This window comes from Ranitomeya imitator, chromosome 1 (genome assembly GCF_032444005.1).
Source record: "Ranitomeya imitator isolate aRanImi1 chromosome 1, aRanImi1.pri, whole genome shotgun sequence".
NCBI classification, from domain to species: Eukaryota; Metazoa; Chordata; class Amphibia; order Anura; family Dendrobatidae; genus Ranitomeya; species Ranitomeya imitator.
In genome coordinates, this window is record NC_091282.1 from 1,240,935,519 (window position 1) to 1,240,956,293 (window position 20,775).

The window sequence follows — 20,775 nt, forward strand, 5'->3', positions numbered from 1 at the left end:
ATGGCACTCTAGCAGAAATGTCAATCTTAATCTCCCACAAAAAAAAAAAAAAAAACAGGGAGTGTCCTTCAATTACTATCTCCCTGCAGTAATCTCAGCCAGGTATGGCAGGCAGCAATAAGGAGTGGACTGATGCACAAATTAAATAAAAAGTGTGTACAAACCAAAAAGATAGCTGTGCAGAAAGGAAGGAACAAGAGGATTTGTGCTTTGAAAAAAGCAGTTGGTTTGCACAGCGGCGTACACACAGCAATGCAGCTATCAGGGAGCCTTCTAGGGCAGCCCAATGAGCTACAGCGCTGAGGGGAAAAAAAAAAAAAATGTAGCTTCCACTGTCCCTGCACACCGAAGGTGGTGTTGGGCAGTGGAAATCGCTACAGCACAAGCGGTTTGGTGGTTAATGGACCCTGCCTAATGCTATCCCTGCTTCTGACGAAGCGGCAGCAACCTCTCCCTAAGCTCAGATCAGCAGCAGTAACATGGCGGTCGGCGGGAACGCCCGTTTATAGCCCCTGTGACGCCGCAGACAGCAAGCCAATCACTGCAATGCCCTTCTCTAAGATGGTGGGGACCAGGACCTATGTCATCACGCTGCCCACACTCTGCGTTTACCTTCATTGGCTGAGAAATGGCGCTTTTCGCGTCATTGAAACGCGACTTTGGCGCGAAAGTCGCGTACCGCATGGCCGACCCCGCACAGGGGTCGGATCGGGTTTCATGAAACCCGACTTTGCCAAAAGTCGGCGACTTTTGAAAATGAACGACCCGTTTCGCTCAACCCTATTAGTCATTTTTAAAACTTGAGACATGGTTAAAGTTTAGATGGGCGTCTGTCTGGTTGGTAAGACCCCTTCTAATTGCTCCAAAAAGCAGAAGCAATCAGGCAATTGCTACTTTCCTCCAACACTTAAGACCACCTCATTGACTTTTTATTGACTCCTGGAGGAGAGAAGTGCTTGGATGAATGGTTGTGTGCCTTAGTTTTGGCAATCGGGTATTTCACCTCACTGACCATCAGCAATCACAATGTTACTATGTCTCTTTTAGAAGTAATACGTTTTTAGAAATGACCGTTGCTCGTAAGACATATTCATTTATTCGTCCTATGCATGGATGTACTTATTTGACTGTCATTGTGTTGGCTCAGCAATTGGACATGTGAGCAGCTATGACTGACAACCAGTCATCATAGGGGTCAATGAGGTACAATCGAAGGAAAAGGGGTGCTTGTTGTCCCTACCATCTTGATTGATGGTATTCCCTTTTTTTTAGTAACAACCAAAGACCTGATTGAGGGCTGATCCGATATCTTTTTACTAATTTTAAACCAACTCTAAAAGATTTATTTAAAAAAAACAGAGTATCAATAATACAGAGGCACTTTTTCTCGAAAAATAATCAGATACATATTTTTTTTTCTTTTCCGACATCCCGTTATAAGACATTGAAGTAGATGATTTTTTGCAGCTGTTGTGCCAAGAGCTAAGGTACAAATTAAGTTTTAACCTAAAGCAACAAATTAATCTGATCCCGTGATGTCACCTAACCGCTACCCAAAAGTGACAGGAAACTCCAATATCTTCTAGCGCCACAGGCTGCATTTTATTTGCAAGTTTTCATATGCTCACGTTAAATAATAAAACTGATAAGAAGAGACAGGTTTGTGCAGCAGCCTCCCCGCCCGGCGTTAAGAACACAGCAATTGATAAATATGCGATTTGAAAGTCGTAATAAACAGGATGATTGAAGCACCTATCATAATGAGCCGTGCACTTCAGATGTGACAGTGAGCTGCAAAATTGCCTCGCCGTGCAAAGCGGCTGAATTATACGAGATGGAATTCTCTGGAAGACAATTTTTGCCACAAATTAGCAGATAATACACTGTATCAGCTTGTCACCCAGGTATATTGTATTCATAAGCATCTCCACACAAAGTGCTACAAACTTTATACATTTCTTCAAATGTTCTACCACAAACTGATCAAGAAACATAATCACGACTTTTTGTCTTCATCACTTTGCGGAGAATCTTGTTACGCCCTTTCATGAGTTGCGGCAGACTTTTTAGAGAACATAAATAGATTAACTGGGAAAAACAGAAAAAAAAAGAAATTGAGTTTCGTCTCAGTTTAGTTCAGGTGGTAGCTAGATAAACAGGCCGATGCCAACAATTCAAAGTTTATCAAGTTTCTTAACCAAGGACTGCAGGAGAAAATACTGAGCTAAGGGAGATATATTATTTTTTTGTAAAAACCTGAGAGTCCTGCTTCTCCCGCCATCATATATAGAAATCCTGTGAGTCCTATTTCTCCCACCGTCATGTATAGAAATCCTGTGAGTCCTGCTTCTCCCACCGTCATATATAGAAATCCTGTGAGTCCTGCTTCTCCCACCGTCATATATAGAAATCCTGTGAGTCCTGCTTCTCCCACCGTCATATATAGAAATCCTGTGAGTCCTGCTTCTCCCACCGTCATATATAGAAATCCTGTGAGTCCTGCTTCTCCCACCGTCATATATAGAAATCCTGTGAGTCCTGCTTCTCCCACCGTCATATATAGAAATCCTGTGAGTCCTATTTCTCCCACCGTCATGTATAGAAATCCTGTGAGTCCTGCTTCTCCCACCGTCATATATAGAAATCCTGTGAGTCCTGCTTCTCCCGCCTTCATATATAGAAATCCTGTGAGTTCTGCTTCTCCCGTCGCCATATATAGAAATCCTGTGAGTTCTGCTTCCTCCGCCGTTATATAAAGAAATACTGTGAGTCCTGATTCCCCCACCTTCATATATAGAATTCATGTGAGTCCTGCTTCCTCCGCCTTCATATATATAGAAATCCTGTGAGTCCTGCTTCTCCCGCCTTCATATATAGAAATCCTGTGAGTCCTGCTTCTCCCGCCTTCATATATAGAATTCATGTGAGTCCTGATTCCCCCGCCTTCATATATAGAAATCCTGTGAGTTCTGCTTCCTCCGCCGTCATATAAAGAAATACTGTGAGTCCTGATTCCCCCACCTTCATATATAGAATTCATGTGAGTCCTGCTTCATCCGCCTTCATATATTGAAATCCTGTGAGTCCTGATTCCTCCGCGTCATATATAGAATTATTGTGAGTCCTGATTCCTCCGCCTCCATATATAGAAATCCTTTTAGTTCTGCTTCCTCCGCCTTAATATATAGAAATTCTGTGAGTCCTGCTTCCTCCACCTTCATATATAGATATATAGAAATCATGTAAGTCCTGCTTCCACCTCCTTCACATATAGAAATTCTGTGAGTCCTGATTCCTCCGCCTTCATATATAGAAATCCTGTGAGTTCTGCTTCCTCCGCCTTCATATATAGAAATCCTGTGAGTTCTGCTTCCTCCGCCTTCATATATAGAAATCATGTGAGTCCTGCTTCTTCTGCCTTCCCATATAGAAATCCTATGAATCCTGCTTCGTCCATCTTCAAAAATTGAAATTCTATGAGTCCTGCTTCCTCTGCCTTCGCATATAGAAATCCTGTGAGTCCTGCTTCTTCCACCTTCACATATAGAAATCTTGTGAGTCCTGATTTCTCCGCCTTCATATTTAAAAATCCTGTGAGTCCTGCTTCCTCCGCCTTCATATATAGAAATCCTGTGAGTCCTGATTCCTCTGCCTTCTCATACAGAAATCCTGTGAGTCCTGCTTCCTCCACCTTCACATATAGAAATCCTGTGAGTCCTGATTCCCCCGCCTTCATATTTAGAAATCCTGTGAGTCCTGCTTCCTCCGCCTTCATATTTAGAAATCCTGTGAGTCCTGCTTCCTCCGCCTTCATATATAGAAATCCTGTGAGTCCTGCTTCCTCCGCCTTCATATATAGAAATCCTGTGAGTCCTGATTCCCCCGCCTTCATATATAGAAATCATGTGAGTCCTGCTTCCTCCGCCTTCATATTTAGAAATCCTGTGAATCCTGCTTCCTCCGCCTTCATATTTAGAAATCCTGTGAGTCCTGCTTCCTCCGCCTTCATATATAGAAATCCTGTGAGTCCTGCTTCCTCCGCCTTCATATATAGAAATCCTGTGAGTCCTACTTCGCCCATCTTCATATATAGAAATCCTGTGAGTCCTGATTCCTCCACCTCCATGTATATATAGAATTCCTATGAGTCCTGCTTCTTCTGCCTTCACATATAGAAATCCTATGAATCCTGCTTCGTCCATCTTCACAAATTGAAATCCTGTGAGTCCTGCTTCTCCTGCCTTCACATATAGAAATCCTGTGAATCCTGCTTCTCGCACCCATTTTTGCTTTCCTTGCCCACATATGGCTAACCCCATAACCCCAGTCACACAGAAAGAACGTCTATATGTTCGGACCCTGCCTCCCACACACAAAGAAAGCCATTGAGCCTGGTTCATCTCTTGCCACTCAAGAGAATAAATGTGATTCCTGCCTCTCCGTTCAACACTTAGAGTCTGTGAGTTCTGTGGCCCTCCCACAGTCAGATAAAGCTTGTGAGTCCTGCCATCTCCATCCTACACTCACATGACGCCTGTTAGTCAAGCCATTGCTTCTCCAAACTCAGAATTAGCCTGTGAGTCCTGCCTCCACCCTCTCACATCATTAGATAAAGCTTGTGAGTTCTACCTCTCCATCACTCAGACTAAGCCTGTGAGTCTTTCTTACCACTCTCAGATATAGCGAGTCCTTTCTCTACTTCCTACAGTTATATGCCTATGCCATCCCACACTCAGATAAAGCCTGTGTCCTGCCTCAGCCCCATCTTCATATGGAACTCTTAAGTCGTCACTTCCTTCTCCCACAGTCAAAACATGTGAATCCTGTTCCCCCTCCGTCCATCAGATTAAGCCTGTGAGTCCTGCCTACACCCTGACATACTCAAATAAAGTCTGTGAGTCCCGCTGCCCTTTCTCACACTCAGATAAGCCTGTGAGTCCTGACTATCCTTTACTGGGACAAAGCATGAGATTTGCCTCCCTCTTCCCATAATAAGAAAATCAGTTTCTTAAAATAAAATGCTATATAAACTAATAGAAAACGGCTTATCTACATGGTCAACTTCTCAGCTTTTATCCCATGCTAAACCGCAGATGATAACGAACTACTAAGATTACTTACATTTGTGTGGCGGCATTCATAGTAGAGAAGGAGGCTCCATAGCAAAAATCTCAATATCCCTCCCATATATGCTCATTTATTGCCCCTCCACATATTTGTCAGCAACCATGGATCAACTTCCCAACAGCTTGTCAGTTAAGAACGTAGTCTTGCTGACGTCTTACAAAGGTAAGCCTTAGGATACTCTCCTTCGAAACTGAAGACAGACTTGATTGGCCCTCCAATGAACTCATCGGAGAGCTGTTCTTTTTGTCCTTTGTTTTAGCGATTAATGGAGGCCTAAAAAAAAAAATCCCAACAAATCAAAACTTTTGACATATCTCTATGACATAGCAAAAGTTTTTTTGAAACCACAGTTACACTGTGGGGACAAATGCTCAAAGAACTAGGATCCCCACCTGCGCAAGGAGGATCAAGTGCATTCAGATCTCATGAGAATCAGAATTCAACCACTAATTATAGACTCCTTGTTAACAAATACGCTGCAGAGTCAATGCTACATATGCAGGAAATGTTTTTATTTTTTTAGAAGAGTCATCAAGCCGGCAATGGAAAGTGCCAGGTCGTGAATGCCATGAATGACAGGATCTGCTTGGACATTGTTGGGTCTTCCAGCTAAAACCTTTCCAGTTTTATATATTTTTTTGGCTTCCTTTTACGTCACTCCTTGTCCATCTACCATAAGCTTCAAGCAAAAAAAAAATCATTGTTAGGTCCATTCCTATTCCGTCTGGCCACCTTATATAATCAGTTTGCCCAGAAGAGACGACAAAGCTTTTGTTAGAGAGCGCTGTTGACATCTCTCCAAGACCACGGAGCAAACGTACCACCTGTCTGACACAATAGTTTACTAGCTCCGGGGGCCCCAGGTGTTGAAGATAAATGGCTTTCACATGTTGGTGAGAATGAATGGTAACTACAAATGACATAAAACAACACAAAAACACATTTTAGGAGTAAAATTGCCTTCAGGGAAGAGAAGATACAGCCATGCTGAGTTTATCGTTCGTCACAACTCCTGTTGTCACTACTTTCTATTAGGTAGGACTTTATAGAAGTTGTGCAGGTTTAGAATAAAACATGGCTACTTCTTCGAAGAATTAGTGCCACAACTGCTCCGTTGTTGTGGCTGGTATGGCAGATCACCTTTATTGAAATACAAGGGGCTAAGCAGTTACTTTTGGACAGGTGTAGCACTAATTTGGGAGAAAGAAATGTTTTTCATGCAGATGTGAATCTTCCGACCTTCTTTCTTGTTGAGTTGAGTGGCATCTTAAATACAAAATATATGTAAAAAAATAAAATTTATTTTGTGATAGTACTTTAGACGATGTTTATTATGTTTGTGTCCACGTGTGGTCAGATATTGATTGTGATAACACATTGTATGCAAATTTGTACTTTAGGGATCGCCCACACAAGCGTATAACCCGGCCGAGTTCTATACGATGCGTTATCGCACTCCGCTCAATGTTGTACCATGGGGCAATGTAGATCAGTGATTTTTGGCAGCGTAGCAATAATGGAAAGAACATCTGAGGGTGCATCTGATGATCGGATTGTGTGCACCTATAAAAGTCTATGGGTGCGTGTGAAACATCGGGCTGCACTAGGATCTCGTCTGAGTGCAATACGACATCCGTGGACACAGAGAATGAAGAAGATGGAGAAATTAAGTTCTCCGTCTTCTCTACACCTTTAAGACCCTTTCTTACTTATTTGCATACTATTTTTTCAATTGGATTTTATTAAAAGTGTTGCATTGTTTGCCTTCGACAGCTTCAAAGTTGTCCAGTTGCAAACTGTAGAATAATTTTAACTCGGTACCCAGGGCTTAATTTTTTTACAATTTATCGGCAGGTAGTTGCCTCTCCCAGCTCACATCGGTCATGGACCACTCTTTTCGGCAAATCTTTTACTGACAGAGAATTCTTGTTGACAGAGCTATTCCTTCTCTTCTGCTCTGCTCTGTTGATGGGGTGTCACTGCTGATGTCATGTTGATTGACAGCTGGCTCTCTGCTGAGTCGGTTGACAATTAACATGGCATTGGCGGTGATGGCCCATCGACCGAGCAGAGCGGAAAGACAAGGAACTGCTCTGTCACTGTGACATCATAGGAAATAGGTGAATCGTTCCCAGAAGTGGTCCGTGTCCTACGTGAACTGAGAAAGATCATTACACGGCAGAACAGGCAGATAATTAGCAGTGCTTCACACCATAAAAAATAAGGTTCCCGATAACGACTTAAGGTGAGAATCCATAGTGAGTTCGTTCTGACGGTTTTTCACTGAGTTTGTAACTATTTTATCTGTGTTTTCTGAGCTAATATACGATCACAGATCACTTCAAATGTGAATGAGCCCGGAAAGAAAGGGCGCAAAATCAATGTTTAATGAAATTAAATAAATTCCGCATCCAAATACATTCACGTTATTAAAAAACTTTTCATATCCCATGCAGCACCTCCACAGGTGAATTGAAGTATTACATGGTGGCCATTGGTTGTCCGTGTAATACAAACGTGCTGGGTCCTCCAGAAAAGATAAGAGATGATTCTTCTATGCTAGGAATTATTCTCGTCTCAGAGCTCCATACACCATGTATTGGATGTTTTATGGTACTGCAGATCAGCTCCCATTGAAGTGAATAGTGTCAGATCCCCACCGCTCTATTTCTGGCCAACATCTTTGATGCCCCCATGAACATCAGAGCTGACATCTTGTAGACCCTTTATGATTATGACCCTCAGAATTCCTCGAAAAAGTATGTGTAATATGTTTACTAAACCTACTGCAATTTTTGTACTCAGACATGCAGATCTTAAGAATGAAATTAGGCAAATTTTGCAATGCTCTGTCTGTGCAATGCTTGGCGTTGACTGGTCGTTAAAGATTGCATTACTTCTGTGGTTTTGGAAACCAGAACATAGATACCTGTGGCAATGTCAATGAGTTAAGTACCTGAATATTTTCATAGACAAGCCATCGAATGCATCCTCAGATAGAACCACCCATTTAGATCTTTTGGCTTGTAGTAGGAGAGGTTAGTATGAAATCTGAGGCAACAAATTATAATTTATGATTTCTTATATTGTTTGGCATTACATCCTAGAAAGAAAACCCCCTTTAACTAAATGGTCTTAGACAATGGCAAATTCCAAGAAAGAGAAAAAAAGCTCCAAAAAATAAGCATTAATTAAAATATCTTTTTATTTGGATAAAGCACAAATAAAATCCTGAGCATGTAAAATTATTAGATGAGTCTGGTCCTGTAATCTTGCTAATATCCTCTCGAGCCCAGTTGAGCTATCTGCAGCCAGTGCCGTTCAGTTTTATTAACACTCATTGTACTGCTAAGGAGGCTTCTTCTAAAGTGGATTTTTGGCACAATATCTCAGTGTAAGAAAATGGAAGATATTCATGGGGAATATCCACTGAGCTCAAAACCTGCAACCCCACAATTAAGCAAATAAACAAAAAGTAAAATACGAACGCTGTAAATTTGATCTGTGCTGCATGATCATTTCTCTGTTTCTTTTTTAATTCGTTATGCCTTGACTTCACTCACTTGCTTTCTTGAAGAGTTGCAAGTTTTGAGCTCTGTGGGTGTTTCCTGTGAATATGTTCTTCCTCTCTATTCTCAGTATATTCCTGTTTCTTCGCCTTTGCTGTCTAACCGTGACGTATTCTCGACAGTCGAAATTTCTGGAACAAATTCCAAATAAATTGCATTCTATAACCTGCTAGTAAAACCCTCAAAAGGTTGGAACCCACATAACCACCATTGGGGGACCACATATAGACACATTTAATATAAACGTCATTTGACAGAGTATGGTTATTTTCTTATTTTTCAAAAGCCGGTCCACTTATTGTGGGATATGTAGATGCCAAGAAGAACCGTAGGAAATAATAATAATCTTTGTTTTTATATAGCGCTAACATATTCCGCAGCGCTTTACAGTTTTGCATACATTATCATCACTGTCCCCGATGGGGCTCACAATCTAAATTCCCTATCAGTATGTCTTTGGAATGTGGGAGGAAACCGGAGAACCCGGAGGAAACCCACGCAAACACGGAGAGAACATACAAACTCTTTGCAGATGTTGTCCTGGTTGGGATTAGAACCCAGGACCCCAGCGCTACAAGGCTGCTGTGCTAACCGATGCGCCACCGTGCTGCCCAGGAAAGTAGACTTCTATATGGTGGGGGGGGATAGTCACATCTACGACCCAATTATACATATTATTTTCTTTAATTTATGAATACATCTTGACATCCTAGTGTCAATTCTGATGTAGGGAAATCTTCTCTAATAGATGTCTATTCCTGATTCCATGACCCTGTAACCACTGTGTGACTCATTGGCCTGTTCCACCACGTGCCGTTAATTCTGAAAGTCACAAATCAAGGTTAATGCAGACAGTGACGGACAGAAGTGGAGTATACAGGATACACTTGGGGTTGGAGTCAGGCAGTGTTACACTATTACATTACATTCATTGCCCAATGTCATGTTAACAGCTCATAAACTGCAGAAGCTTGGAGAGGAAGTGTCCCCTGCAGACCATGTGTCATCCATGGGGCTCTGGACGCCTGTCAGTCACGCTAATAGACCAGACTGCAGTCTGCAGCACACAATCTCGCTCTTCTTTCATGACTGACAGACTCTGGAAAGACTTAGATATGTGAAGCATTTGACAGCCGGGTGGAGGAAGAGACGTGTAGTGGTATGAGTGATGATAAATGAAGGGATGCATGTAGTTATGTCCCACACACGCTGCTCCCATGACAATGTCATTGTGCGCTAAGGATGCATTTTTAATGAGAACAGTGATTTTGACCTTGACCGCTGTAAATGTATCTGTAAATATCTCCATCTCCTCGCCATGGTGTATGATTTACAATGTGACATTAAATCTAACTAGACACATAGAAGGAAGAACTTTGCTCAAATTTAGCCTGGATATTTGTCATCCAATTTATAAGTATCGAATGTACATGATAATCCTCTGAGGTCCCTCCATACCTCAGAGAATAATAAACATAATAAACATGTTACAAAAAATAAATTCATTTTACTCGGCTGCCATTTAGTTGTTCCTCCTCCCAGACATTTTGTGGTACAGTGTCATGGGTTTAACGCAACAGAAAGGAGCCAGAAGACTGCAGCGTCTGATTTCTCCTGCTCCTGCACTGATTGTAGCATTTCACTTTCTTTTAGCAGTGCAGGGGTTAACCGCTCAGTTGAGAGCTCCAGGAAGCTTTCCTGTGTTAATGCTCTCAGCTGTGCACTGTTAGCCACTCCCCTCTCTTACATAATCTGGGCCTTGGCTAGCGCTCATTGTCAGAGTTAGCTTTTGCTGCATGGTTGCAGGTTGATGGTTGGTGTTTGTTATTTGAGAAGGCATTTGGTTGATTTATCTGTGACTGTTTTCTAGGTTTTGTGTGTGTGATAATATTCCGTCCTTCTCCTACTTTAGTTTTACCCCATCATCCACTCCCCGTTCCATTCCTTTGTTGTTTGTGTGAGTATATTTATATGATTGGTATTTTCCTTTATCATTGTTTGTATTACTTTGTTAGGCTGGTTGGTGTATTAAGGTACACTACTACTCCCTTCATCCCTGGATGGGGGAAGGATACAGACTGAGGGTGGATTCAAGAGCTAAGGCAACGTACATGGCCCTGGCGTTTTTAACATCAGAAGTAATCAAAAGTGGGCGAGCTAGGGTGCCCCTAGCATTGCGGACAGGGAAGAAGCCCCTGGTCCCAGGACACCCAACAGCAGAGCAGTGACATATGGTTGTTTTCTTTGTGTTCGTGTAATCTTCACTGGCCCATCTTCAGAATTTACCCGGCATTTTAGGCATTCACTGCACTGAATTGGAAACGTTATGAGAGCAGTAATTTTTCACATTTTTAATGCTTTGAATCCATAAATTTTTGTTGGATTTGGGCAGATCGAATCTCTAAGAAACAAATATTAGACTCTAGTAAACCTTATTTTTTTTAATGAAATTTGAGGCGCATTCAACTCAATCTTCTTTAAGAATCAGATAGAGACTCAGGATGACTATCAGATGCACTATGGACCCCTTGGTTCATTGAAGGACATATAGGCTCTATCCTGAATGTAGTGATGCTATAGGTGCCCATGCATGGTGTCCTCTTCTTCCTCCATGCAGGGCTGCAGGCTTACTCACCGCCCCAGCCCTCAGTGCGGTCCCTGGCATGCTCTTACTTCCTGCTTCCTGTGTCCGTGCCACAGTCCTGTTCTTGAGTTCATGCTTCAAGCCATAAAGAGTGGGTGTCAAATTCCCATCTGACAGCTCCAGAATTCAGTGAGGGTTTTGTCAGTTGAATGATGAGCCCTACTCAGAAGCAGTCAAGTCTTGTCTGAACAGCTTTAGCTCCAGATCTGAGCATTATACATGGGTGCATACCAGCCTTCCATGTGCTGTCTGGTATTATCATCAGTCATCCAGAGCTAAGAACTCAAGAGCCCATTTTAGACTGGATACCCCATGTGGTGCTTCGTTGGAGATAGCAGAGTCACAAGAGGTATCTCGTCCCTATATGTCCAGGCCAACCAGCAATGTCTTCTCCACCATGTCTGATGGTTGCTGAGTCGCTGTGTGCTGGTGTATCTGAGGAAAGGGAAGAAGTGGACGTGATGTCCCCACACAGTCTAGACAATTGTGACAATTGTACCAATAATCTGCCCCCAGGAACCTCCTTGCCTTGTAGGCGTGTCGTCTTGGAGACTAGGCTGAAGATGGACCCAGAGCTGGTATATTCAGTCTCTAGTAGGTCTGGTGAAGTGAATGTCAAGATGGTGGCATCTTCCAAGTCTCTGCAATCCACCAACCAGGCGGAGGAAATGCAGTCGGTCCTTGAATCCTCTGGGGTGGTAGCTGATCTCAATATACAGAAAGGGATTTCTCAATGCCCAGTTCCTGGTACTGCACCTGCTTTTTCCTTTGTTGAAGATGTCTTGATGGAGAGAAGCATCCTAGTCATGAAGATGGTGAGAGGTGTCACTTTTCTTCTAGTGGACAGAAGGAGTCGTGGTCCTGAAGAGAGTCCTCGCAGGCTTGGAGAAGAAGGGGCATAAAGGGGTACTTTAGTGCTGCTACCGGTGCCCCTGCATGGTGTCCTCTTCTCCCTTCATGCAGTGACTCGGGCTTACTCACCACCTGGCCCTCGACGCATTCGACTCCATTTCCCCTAGGGAGTCACCAAGCAAAGGGTAGAATCTTTAGTCAGTAAGGTGTACTACTAATGAGTTGTAAGGTTGTAAAGCTCCCTGGTCCCAGTGCCACCTGTGTTCTGAACCTGTATCCCCTCTTCCCGTGGTGGCCAGTCCTGTAACCGAAGTCCCCTGGTCCTGGAGAGACCGGTCCTGTGTGCGTAGTCCCATGTTCCTGCTGTGGCCAGTCCTGTATCTATAGTCTCCTGGTCCCAGAGCGACCAGTGCCTGAACTCCGTCCGTGTGTGGCCAGTGCCTGAATATTGTCCGCTGGTCCTGGTGTGGCCAGTCCCGTACCCGAAGTCCATTGGACCCGGTGTGGCCAATCCTATCCCCAAGTCCCAGTGCAGCCAGTTTATGAACATTATTCACGGGACCCTGATTCAGTATCTTATACCAGCATGTCTGAACTAAACCTTAAATCAGTGTCAGCATACCTGACCCCTTGAGTTAGCAGCTGCAGTGCAGGGTTCTGCACAGGAGAGGTACCTGGCAGCTACTTGCAGCTCAGTCTGTCTCTACCATCAAGAGTCAAGTGAACACCAGATAGTCACTTAGCAATGCCCCTTCCTGGGTATTCCCGACCATGTGCCACGGTGGGTCCACAAATCTACATTTGCCAAGATTGGGCGTAGTGCGGAACATTGTTAAATATACTATATACAATAAAAATTTGGTATCAACTCTCCTCTTCACTAGCACTGTTCTTTAAAGGTTATTAATTCAGCTTTAGGAAAAGTATGTAGTCCATCGCACAGAGTTATCTTACTCCACTTTCCAGAAGCAATGTATATTGACCAGGAAGCTGCTCATTCTCAGTATATTTTGAGTAGGCAAAGTGACGCAACCTTCATTTGGACTACTCTTATCTTTATAAGAGACCTCAAATGTCTACTATTGCTCCTCATGAGCTTGGCACATCCTGGCTTCAGTATGTCCAGAACACAAGTGGGGTTTTCTGACTCATTTGTCTTGGTTTTATTTTGTCTATGTCTCATGAATACATTGTTTTTTTGTGGCCCATACTTCTGCAAACACTTGTCACCCTGGCAGTATTTCCTCTTGGCTGACCAGTCTTCCTCTTCAGCCAGAGAAAGCATCCTATACTTCTACTGGTCAGTCAAGGTGTCACCTCATTTGTGTAGGCATGTCCATCTCCAATCTGCGTGTCACAGGCTGTATCTGACAGCTTATCTGTCATCTACTCTAAATTGCTGTACTCCATGACTGAAAATGGTCAGAAATTCCAGCTTAAGTTGTCCAGGACACACCATGTGCATCCCCTGATACCATACTTTCTGCATGCAGACAAGCACATTGCAAGGCATACCCTTACATCTACCCTCCATTATTTAGGCCCTCTCATTTGTTACCCAGCAGTACTAACTAAGGCATCCAGCCTTTCGACCTGCCTGCACATCAATGCATATTTCCCCCAAATAACACTCACATGGAATCAATACTAATATGCGAAAAAAGCACTATAACAAAACATAATGTCAACTCCCAACATGGTGCACAAAACCAACTAAATACTAATGAGAGTTGGCCCTGCCCAATTCATAATATTATCACTAGGAATGTGGATAACTGAAAATTTCAGGGTCACTTACCAACAAATAGATAAATAGAAAGATGGTAGATGTTTCCAAGTAGCAGCGCACCATGTGGTCAGGGGGAGTATTGCAATTCAATGTTATAAATATTATCAATGTCTGAAAAATTAAACATTATCAATATACGTAGTTATTGTGCCAAATGGACGACGATATGCGACAAAATCATAAGGTGTTACATAATAGCTTGATGGTTGCTACTATATCAATGTTTACTTGATGTACACTCTTGACAAATTACATTATAGAAAAATAAATCAGTTCCTAGAGAGGACATTCTCTCATTGACATTCAAATGCGATATGTAGGTTGCACTCATAGGAGTAATGGATATTTTAATGGGGATTTTAACCATGTTCACTGTGGTATAATGTGTGAAATGAAGGTGATGAGGCTGCTTATAAAAAAAAAAATAATGAAAAGCCGCTCAGACTCACACCTTGCAGCTTATAAAGCTTACTGCTCAGAAAATAAATGTGAGTGACAGCAAATGGCGTTGACAATGTGGTATTACTGTAAAGTCATTGACCTTGAGACATTGGGAATATCCATGGGCTGAGTCCACGTCCAACCAATGCCAACGATGAGGAGGAACGAAAGGACCCTCTGCCTGGAATTGCTGCTCAGTTACTTAACGCTCATAACACTTAAGGTAACTGGTATTAAAATGGCTTGAAAACAATGGTCCATAAATGACATGGTGTCATTAATTATTACATTTATCGTAGGCTCACAGTTATAAATGGTCCAGGGAGGCCATTCTTAATGACATCTCTCCTGGACCGTAGAATTCGATGAATTTCAAATTCAATAGTCTATGCAAAACAAGGTTAAAATGACTCAAAGAATGACTTTATTTTAACGTGCTCAAAAGAAATTAAAAACCTCCAGCACGCACAATGAAATATCATCTTCCCCGTAGAGCATGGAGCGGCCATTACCGGAGGAGAGCTTTGTTAATCACAGGTTTGGAACGAAATGCGCTGGGCTGATTCAAGAGTTGGGTGGGCACACATTACAATCATTTTCCTAAGTCCCGGTATTCATTGTCCATTCACCCAGCAACAAAGGTCCCAAATGCTTTTAGAAATCTGTGCAGTGTTTACAACGCGTCTGGCTCAATGCAGCCGGTTAATGGCTCTTTTTTCTTGCATTGACAATGAATGGACTGATATCAGGTTACTTCGCCAGAAAGTGACAATAAAATGAAAAAAAAATAGTGGAGATGGTGACCTGAAATGAATAGAAAGAATCTGATTTGTACAAGAAATGTTAGCATGTTAACAGGACGCAGTTGCGTAATACTGTGTATTCAATTTAACCCTGCTGTTGTCTTCGGTCTGGGGAGACCGATTTTGAACTTTGGTATTTTTGGGGGTGTTCAAGATGCGGTTCTGAAACTTGTGGTTGATTGACTTAAATGAGGATGGGTCGGTCGGCCATGGGTTTCAGAGCCGCATCTTGAATATTTTAAAGAACATTGAAGTTCAAGGTCGGTCGTTTTTGACCGAAGACAACAGCAGGGTTAAATACGTCCAAAAGACTATGCAGATCCAATATCTGGCTGGAAAGGAATACATTTAAGGAGGCTTTCCGGTTGCACTGAGTTTTACCAACATTATCGGTGATAACTGGTGGATAGGTGAGATCCAACTTCAGGGAACCGGAATTGATCACCTTAATGAAGGCTTCTTGAATCTCCTATGCTAGTGGAACAGTTAACTCCTATCCAGTGCATACATTAAATGTAGAGCATCAATTTGCAGAACTCAGGCCTGTGGCTAGATAAGTAATCAGAAGAGTCCCGGCACTCACAAATGTTATATTTTCATCAGTTATTTGATCAATACGGAACTGGACGCGTTTTAGCCCATCCCGTGCTTTCCTCCGCAGATTTATACTGCTATCGAAAGGTGAAGATGGGCTGAAATGCGTCCAGTTCACTTGTGAGCAAATAAAGGATAAGAATATAACTGTTGTGAGTTCCAAGAGACTTCTGATTTCATATTATCTACTGCACCACCATGAAAGCAGAATGCCGATCTCCTAGGATCTCTAGGTCAGTAATCTGTGGCTGTTGGAAGGGAGCTCTGGAGCCTGCTTCCCACCGTCCACAACCCTTCTTTTATTTAGTCGGCCTGATGCAACATCACATGTGTGTCACACTGCAACAATGGCATCATACCAAGCGTGCCACTCAGGAGAAAAGATGGGCAGTAGGAGGAAGGTTTTGGTTCTCCAGTCCAACGGCTACTTTTTACCGACCTGGCTGCAAGGTTGGTTAGATCAAATCGATTCACTCTAACGCTAGTAAAAAGAAAAAATATTCCTTCACAAATGGAAGAGCAATTTACAAAATGAAATGCTGGTTGCCTGCCTGCACCATTAGAGGGAGCTGAGCAGCATAATGTTTGTTCACAGAACTGAAGAATTAAAGGGCTTGCACTTGGACAATGATGACCTATTCTTAAAACATGTGACAAATATTAGATTATTGTTGGTTCAACATCCATCATCCTTACCATCCATCTGATTCCTGGTCCTGTGGCAGTCAGAATTTCATAATTAATACGGCCAGAACACATTCACTGCAATAGGAGCTGAGCTGAAGTACACCGGAATGGCCACTAAGCAGTGTACAGAGCTATGATATCCTAGCACTGAACACTGTGAATGTTTAACAGCCATGGCTCCAGATACTAGCTAAATGGTGTGATTCCAGGTGGACCCCACTGATCAAATATTGATGACTTCTCTAAAGGTACCATTACACTAAGCGATGCTGCAGTGATATAGACAACGAGCCGATCGCTGCAGCGTCACTGTTTAGGTCGCTAGGAGACGTCAAACACGGCAACACCAGAACGATGCAGGAGCGATCCTGTGACGGACTTATCGTTCTCGCCGGTTGTCAGCTCCATGTTAAAATATTGCTGGCATCGTTGCTCTTGCTGTCAAACATGACGAATCACGCCGACCTGACAACCAAATAATGTTCAGGACTTCTATCTCCGACCAGCGATGTCACTGCGGGATCCTGATCGCTGCTGCATGTCAAACACAACGATATCGCTATCCAGGACGCTGCAACGTCACGGATCGTTGTCGTTCTCGTTGTAAAGTTGCTCAGTGTGAAGGTACCTTAAAGATAATCACTTTAAGTAACATACTGTGGAGATGAGCAGTTTTTTTTTAAATTACAAGTTTGTTGAATTTTGCGAGGAAATTTGATCTTTGGAATATTAAAAATAGAGGGTTCCTCATGCCGTTTTTTATTATTTAAAGAACAAAATTGAAAAAAAAAAGCGTGGGGTTCCCCCTATTTTTACAACCAGCCAAGCTAAAGTGGATAGTAATGGGTCATGGATATTACCACCCCAGCCTAAAAATAGCAGCCTGCACCCATCCCAGAAAAGGCGCATCTATTAGATGTAAAGAGTAAAAACTAGAGTAGAAATAATACAGCCCATAATTGTTCACCCTCCATAATATAGACATTGACATATGAAGGAGACCTATACAGGCTATGAACATGTAATGCTTCTGATCGCAACGTTTATATCTGAAGAGTGAATTCGGAGTACTTATTGACCAAAGTTCTGTTCTGTTCATGCTAAGACTGACACCTGGTAATTTTGATGTAATAACTGAGCAGATAATACCTATCAACTTGGATTTTATTAATATTTTTGATGGAGGTTGTGCTATTTGGGGAAGACTTAAGTTTGGATAAATAACTTCAGATATGTTGCAAGACTTGTTAGAGTGTTGTACATTGACTTAAAGATTAGGTGGCATTAGAAATCCAACATCCTTCCTCCTGGAATTTGCATAGATTTTTTTTCCCTCAAGAAACATTGTCTAATTATTAGTCTCCAAAAGAAGAAAAAAACCTCTTAGAATTCTAATAGCTGCTCTAGTAGGTTGGTCTCTTCATCTGTAAAGCTGTTGTCCTATCTGGTCTAATCCCTCTGTAATGGAAAAACTCTTGGCAATCAACAGCTATTGTGGAAGAGGGCAAAAGACAATTGCACAATTCTGTGTCAAGAAAACTCACCTTTTCAGTACATGGTGTGTGACGAAGACTCAAATACAGATTTTACGGCATAAACTTATCAGAGACTAGAAATAAAAAATATCAGTGCAGGTATCCTCAAAATATCACTGCTTCAAGACATTCGCAGATCTAAAGTAACTCTTTAGACTACAATAAACTTCAAATAGATCTCATCTCCTTGTGACTTAAGAAAGTAATCTAATTAATAAAAGATGATTTAAAGTGTGTGTGTGGACCCCACCAAACAACAACAGGGTGACAATCTCTCAGTACCCTAAGATCCCATGGGTGCTGACACATGGCCAGATTAAATTACATTCACATCTGAACTTTCATGTTTTGACTACATTGTTTCTTCAAACCAATGCAAATCCAGTATGAACAACTTTAGAAATACCCTGGTTTAGGGAAAGAGGGGAAAAAAAAAAAAAAGAGACAAGTGCGGCGCTTTCTCTGAGCGTAATAAGTTTTTACAAACAAGTTAAAAACATTTCTTTTATTTGTAGTTATGCTCACCTTCTATCGGTAAGAAATGCACGTTGAGATTCTCAAGGAATCAATTCTTTAGGCAACTCTTCTTCGTATGTTGTATAATCCAATAAGGTGTGCAGCTCACTTTGGAGAACTATGTGTTGATCCTGCTTCAGATCCACATAGGTGGCAATTTCAAAGAGAAAAAAAAAAAACTCCAAGTAAATGTGGCGCTAAGCACCTACGGATTTTTTTAATTCATCCAGTACGAACAACAACAGGGTGACAATCTCTCAGTACCCTAAGATCCCATGGGTGCAGACACATGGGCAGATTAAATTACATTCACATCTGAACTTTCATATTTTGACTACATTGTTTCTTCAAACCAATGCAAATCCAGTACGAACACCAACAGGGTGACAATCTCTCACTACCCTAAGATCCCATGGGTGCAGACACATGGGCAGATTAAATTACATTCACATCTGAACTTTCATATTTTGACTACATTGTTTCTTCAAACCAATGCAAATCCAGTACGAACAACAACAGAGTGACAATCTCTCAGTATCCTAAGATCCCATGGGTGCAGACACATGGGCAGATTAAATTACATTCACATCTGAACTTTCATATTTTGACTACATTGTTTCTTCAAACCAATGCAAATCCAGTACGAACAACAACAGGGTGAAAATATCTCAGTACCCTAAGATCCCATGGGTGCAGACACATGGGCAGTTTAAGTTACCTTCATATCTGAACTTTCATATTTTGACTACATTGTTTCTTCAAACCAATACAAATTCAGTACGAACAACAACAGAGTGACAATCTCTCAGTATCCTAAGATCCCATGGGTGCAGACACATGGGCAGATTAAATTACATTCATATCTGAACTTTCATATTTTGACTACATTGTTTCTTCAAACCAATGCAAATCCAGTATGAACAACAGCAGGGTGACAATCTCTCAGTACCCTAAGATCCCATGGGTGCAGACACATGGGCAGATTAAATTACATTCACATCTGAACTTTCATATTTTGACTACATTGTTTCTTCAAACCAATGCAAATCCAGTACGAACAACAACAGAGTGACAATCTCTCAGTACCCTAAGATCCCATGGGTGCAGACACATGGGCAGATTAAATTACATTCACATCTGAACTTTCATATTTTGACTACATTGTTTCTTCAAACCAATGCAAATCCAGTACGAACAACAACAGAATGACAATCTCTCAGTATCCTAAGATCCCATGGGTGCAGACACATGGGCAGATTAAATTACATTCACATCTGAACTTTCATATTTTGACTACATTGTTTCTTCAAACCAATGCAAATCCAGTACGAACAACAACAGGGTGACAATATCTCAGTACCCTAAGATCCCATGGGTGCAGACACATGGGCAGTTTAAGTTACCTTCATATCTGAACTTTCATATTTTGACTACATTGTTTCTTCAAACCAATGCAAATTCAGTACGAACAACAACAGAGTGACAATCTCTCAGTATCCTAAGATCTCATGGGTGCAGACACATGGGCAGATTAAATTACATTCATATCTGAACTTTCATATTTTGACTACATTGTTTCTTCAAACCAATGCAAATCCAGTATGAACAACAGCAGGGTGACAATCTCTCAGTACCCTAAGATCCCATGGGTGCAGACACATGGGCAGATTAAATTACATTCACATCTGAACTTTCATATTTTGACTACATTGTTTTTTCAAACCAATGCAAATCCAGTACAAACAACAACAGGGTGACAATCTCTAAGTACCCTAAGATCCCATGGGTGCAGACAAATGGGCAGTTTAAGTTACATACACATCTGAACTTTCATATTTTGACTACATTGTTTCTTCAAACCAATACAAATTCAGTAATGCAATGAGCGCCAGTGTGCAGGTAAAATAATACCAAGTCATCAGCGGCCTAGGATATAAGAATTGTATATTTACATAGGGATTTTCTCTTCTTATCACTGCGCTCTCGTTATAAGTACTGTATATATCTCGTCTCCGTGCTTGCTGGGCAAACAAACATATTCACATTCTTATTTATGAAGCAGCCAAGTGAATGTATTTGGGTGAGAGATAAGCAGAACATGTTGGAGGCAGCAGGAAACGACATTGAAAGCCCAGTGTATTTTTGTTGTCTCTGTTTTCATCTACGGTATTGGCTTTTTCTCTATTTACTGGAATCAACAATTTTTGCCCTCGAGAAA